A 5,824-nucleotide genomic window follows, 5' to 3' on the forward strand; every position below is an offset into this window, starting at 1 on the left:
AAGTATGTAGGTACTTATATATGACATAAATAATAATATAGTAGGTATAATAAATAATATTAATAAGATATTTTTTAAAAGGTGCTGTGCTGATAAACTTCGACAAATAAGATTAGATACACTTCATACAAGAAAATTCTAATTCATATTAAGTAGGTAAGTATAACACTTTATTAATTAGGGTTTGCAATCCCGAGATAGAAAACGTTTTCGGGATTAGTCTTTATAATAGGTATTATGTCTGCTAGACATTTTTTGTCAGCTAAAAAGTTGTAATTTAAAGAAATAGTTTTCGAAAGTTTTTCAGTTAAGTACTTGGTTAGAAATTAGTTTATAAAATTTTAAAATATAATATAACCTATCTATAAAAAGGTTATATCATCGGAAAAAATATGTATTACCACGTCATACTTACTTCGCCATGTCATACGTATTGGGACATAGGGCAAGTACAAAGTCGTGTCACGTCCTCCGGCTTATTGCACAAATCTCGCGCCTCCCGCCATGCAGCGCGTAGATCGCCTTTGTCGCACCGCTGCAGGGTGAGAGAGGGCTGGCCACGGAGACGGATCACTTGAGGTTGTGCCACAATGGTACGGAGTGTCGCACTTTCCGGCGGCATCCGGAACACATGTCCAACCACGTAAAGCGTATATTCGTGATTACTTATGTTTATAACGCGGTCGTACCAATGTACTCATAAGATTCGGCGGAGACATCGATTTTCAAAGCTCAACAGCCGAGACCTGTGAAACTTATTAAGGTGTCACATATCACAGCCATACACGAGCACATACAGCACGCACGCGTTGAAAAGACGACATTTGGTTTTCTTTTTTATGATTTTACCGAGGCTTTGACTGCGAATCGCTGTCATATCGCCTCCCATTTGGTTCTCTTAATTATAGAATTTTGTATTAAATAAATCATTGCCGAATAAATATTGCTACTAAATTTTTAATTTATACCATGTTTTTTAATGATTTTAGGTACCTACATTAGTATAAATCAGGGTTTTTTTTAACAAACAAAGGTGCCGGAACTCCTTGCCTACTAAAGAAAATTATATTCAAATATCATTTAAATCAACTTTTTCTATGCCAAGAACCGCATAAAAAATTAGACAAACAATAATATTTATAAACACCATAAGTATAGGTATTTGAATAAAAGTTAGTGATTACTTATTACTTGATGAATAGTGATTTCCATGGTCCCCACATCCTGAAGCGAGCCTCCTGTCCAGGATCTTTGAGGGCTCCCCTACCTATCACCAAGGTTAAAGGCAGTGTGACGCTCCATCGTAGCATTTTTCAAATGGTGTTCGAGGTAAAATTTTAGCCAAGGTATTCAGTGTATCAACAAACATTAACCAAAGAATCCAATTACACAACCGCATATTTTAAAATGTTAATATGTCTGAAGGAAATTAGCGCAGCGGGCGATTTTTTGAACGATTAGAGCAAATTTGTAATGTGCATTTATCTCACTTATCTGGTCGATCCCCCAGGCAAGAGCCCTGTTAGCCCCGCCCCTTCTCTGTGGGGGCCTTGGTGATTTCCAAAGTTGAGTCGAATTTTCGTCTGGCAGATCGTCTCGATTTCTTTTGTGTTAAGAGTCTATGGCCGAATGTCTTCCACTGAATAACCATTAACCACCGATCAACGTAGGTATTTTGAAGGATCGAAAGGTGTCAAAGGTGATTCGACGAGTTTGATGAACTAAAGTGCCCAAACTGTTTTGGTCTTCAACGAAGCTCTTATTAGGGTAATCATTAGATTCATTTGCGAAAATTCGCGTTCACATTCACTTGAAGAAATGGTAATAGAATTCAATGCATAATATATATCAAACGCGATATAGTTTTTCAGGAAATGTCTTTGATATGAGATGATTCAGGAAAATTAACTTGTACTATATAAGAGTGAACATTTTTTACCGTTTTAAATACCGTGAAAAAAGGTGCCGTAACGCCGTTACATGACAAAAAAAGACCTGGTATAAAAATGTATAATATTTCGGTGCAGGACATTAAAAAAGAGTTTGACCAAAAATTCATATGTTTTTGTGTATTTCCGGGACTGAAAATTCTTTTCGAGATTGAAATCCCTAATACTTATACAGGAGGTTCACTCTTTATCGTACATTTTATTATTCCTCGTGAACTTATTGACCTTTAATTTTAAGTATAATATGTTTTTACTTGAAAACTTTAAAAAAAGAATTTCATAACAGATTAGTTTAAAATTAATGAACAAAATTAAGGAATTACCTTCTTTTCCACAGAACCTTCATTTTACAACGTTTTTATTATGTCGTATTCTTATTTGTCCGGTGGTTGTTTATCCGGTACAAATCTTGCAACCGATTTTTAACTAACTTCCCGACTAGCTAGACATTTGAAACTTTTAGAAAATATTAGAACACGATGCCAATGCGTTATTTTAATACTTTTAGCCATCTTTAAGTAGAATTGAATTCATTTTCAGTTAATTCTGTTTTGTATGAAAAGTTATTTCGGAAGAAATCCGTAAAAAGTAAAACTATCATTGGTTGCTAAGTGGGTCCTAGCAACTAAACTATTAATATTAATATATACGTACGTTACCTACTATGGAAATCAATATGAGTGTCAAAATGACTTTTCAGTATTATTTCTATCAAATACATTTTTTTTTTTTGATCTTGAGGATTTTGGGAGATCGTGGACATTTTTCGTTTTTCTATTTTCATATTGGCCTTGACGATTTTTCATTACACATCACTCGATTTCGCTCTTCCAGCGAAATTATTGTGCTGTACGTAAAAAGGTTACCTACACTGTTAAACTACAATACAAACCACACTTTCCTTTCGTCCCTTAGTAGCTAGCACTCATTTTCCACTATGTAAGGTAAGTACATTATTTAGATGAGTAATCGTGTAAACTTTTAATTAGCAGTAGTTAAGTAAGTAACCAAGGCAGAGCAGCATTTTTTATTTTATTTACTTAAGAGGAATCTATTCAATGCAGTCAACAAGCATAATATAATTAAGTTACCAATCCAATCATACTAAACATGTTCTGAAATCGCTATCAAGACAGCGTTGAAGTACAAAAAGTTAGTACTTATCTATTAATTTCTATTGATTCCAAATGCATCCGATTAGAATTAATTAAGACGTTTTAACAGTATTTCTCAACGACATTTGACAAATCGCTGTTAGCGGTCAGTTAAAAAATATCACGCCTGACAGGTTGACTTTAATAATTAACTTTAAGGGGGATCCTATATGCCAACAGAGAACCTAGCGGAAAAATACGAAGCTTGGAAATTGACATTTTTTTGATAATTTACAATTTCAACTGTATTAATTAATAAAATATGTTTATCTATTATATTATTTAGGTATGGTCCCAATATTTAGGCTCGATTTTATATAAATAAAAAGGATTTCAAGTTATATACATTTATATTTTTTTTTATATAAATCGATGGTTTTTAAAATAAATATAAAAAAATTAATCAAAAATCTAAATCGTAAAAAATTTAAAACTTAATAAACTAAATTTTAATAATAAATATAACCATAAAAATAATGTAATAATAAGGTAACCTATGTACCAATTATGCGACAAATTCACATTTTTTTTACAATTGTAAGTTTATCTTTGACTTTTAAAAAAATATCTTTTTAATGTTTTCAGATACATATGTATTAATTAATACAATTGAAATTGCAAATTATCAAAATAATTCTCAAATTGCAAACTTCGTATTTTTCCGCTAGGTTTTCTATTTTTTACATATTTTTGATATTCACTTATTTCGTTTTTGCTTCAGATTGAATATACTTAATATTATTTAGTAGAACTCCGTTACAATGTAGAATGTCATAGAATTAGCAAAAAAACTTGTTTTTAAAGCCATTATTCAGATTTAATAAATCATCATCTATAAATAGAGCACAATGGTTAAATATAGTATTAGTTATTTTTTATTCAATTGGATTGAATTTCTAATTCTTTTGATAAGATAAGCACAAATTGAAACTGATAATGAAGTGCATTTCAATAACAATTATTTATTAAGTAGAATCTAATCAGTAATGCAAGAAACTAGTGCAACTTTATTCAGTTAGGTTAGTTAGAATCTCCTAACAATGGTGGTTTGAAGCAGGGATCGAAAGTTTTTTCCCAAGAGTTATGGGCCACATTCAACATTTAGTTTGAACAACAGTGCCACAAGATAGGAAGTGTAAAAAGATAAAAAAAATTATTATTGCATTCTTTAACAGCCTTGATGCTCAGCGTACGTCAAAATGAAGATTTTATGCTATTTTCAGAGCATAGCCCCGGACATTCCTTAAACGTAGAAGATAATCTATTTATATAATTTTGAAGCCTTATTATCCTTTATATTTATTTTAAACATTTGATGACTGCATAAAGTATTTTTATTACATAAAATAGTATTCTTTTAAACCTCTCGCTCTAATGTTTTAGAATATAGTCATATTTCAGTACGTCCACGTGAAGTGGTGTTAAGATTTTTTATATTTATTAATTTTTAAAAGCATTTATAAAACCATTAGTAAAATTTATGTCGACATAATTATAGTGAAATATTTACGAAAAAAAATTATATTGATAATCTCTGTGATCCCAAATTTGACAAGAATTAGGCATTTTATTATTCAAAAAATGGGCAAGATTTACACATTTGAAAATAATTCTAAAGATACTAGTAATAGGCCTAGCCACTGGGAAATGCCAATAGAAATGGCGTATTTAAAAAAAAATACTACTTTATTCTTAGGTCAATAATTATTATAAAGCAAACATTATTCGTAGAATGTTTATCACATTTGAATGTTCAAAGACATAGCTTTGTTATAGCAAAGGATTGTTTGTATTTGGCTGTATTTTTTTTAATGGAAATACATAAATTTCGTTTAAAATTAAAATTGTAAACCTTTATACACCACAGGATATATTCGTTCACCATCCAACTGAGAATACAGTTTTGCAACATGTAAAATAAGTAGATTTTCTTCAATCATTTTATTCATATACAATGTATTATTGTTGCATGTTATGTTTAGAATGCTCAATCATTTGTGGGTCACAAAAATACACATTTGAACCGCATGTGGCCTATCGGTTATCAACCGCTAGTTCAATGATCAAAAAGTCACTATTCCTAGAATACAGCACTGATCAGGTATTTTACCAAGAGTAAAATGAACCCAATATTCTCCTGATGGGTGATTGAGAGAGCAGCTATGCTTGCATTCATGGAAATATGCTCAAGTTTACAGTTTTATTACATACTATTTTGAATTTATGGAAAACCAGATCAAAACATTGTTTCATTAAAATATAAATGAGATACAATTGAATACGTGTATTAATTAAGGCGCTAAGTACCAAAAACAAAAAAACTGACATTTTTATAGAAAAGTGTTCTACATACGAACGCCAATAACTTTAACTATGGTCTAAGTGCCTCAAGCAAGTCAAAAAAATACAGCAAAATATTTAAACTTGTCGACGTTGTAAGTCCGTTGGCCTGTTTTATTTATAATGGTGTAAATAGCACTACAGTGGTCAACCTCATTCAATATAAAATGGCTGTCGATGGTGTGTTGACACTTGCAAGTTCTTAATACCTAAAATTATAGAAACTGCCGTGATTGCTTCACACTGTAAAACCACATTTTTCAAAATGTCTGCTTCATGAAATTTTACTGCAATGACTCAGTATTTTGTAACTACAGGCAATACTACTTTTTGGTACTTAGAGCCTTAATTAATACACGTATTCAATTGTATAGGTAGGTA

Source organism: Rhyacophila brunnea, unplaced genomic scaffold (assembly GCF_057557595.1).
Source record: "Rhyacophila brunnea isolate RB1 unplaced genomic scaffold, BYU_Rbru_1.0 scaffold_4, whole genome shotgun sequence".
NCBI lineage: Eukaryota > Metazoa > Arthropoda > Insecta > Trichoptera > Rhyacophilidae > Rhyacophila > Rhyacophila brunnea.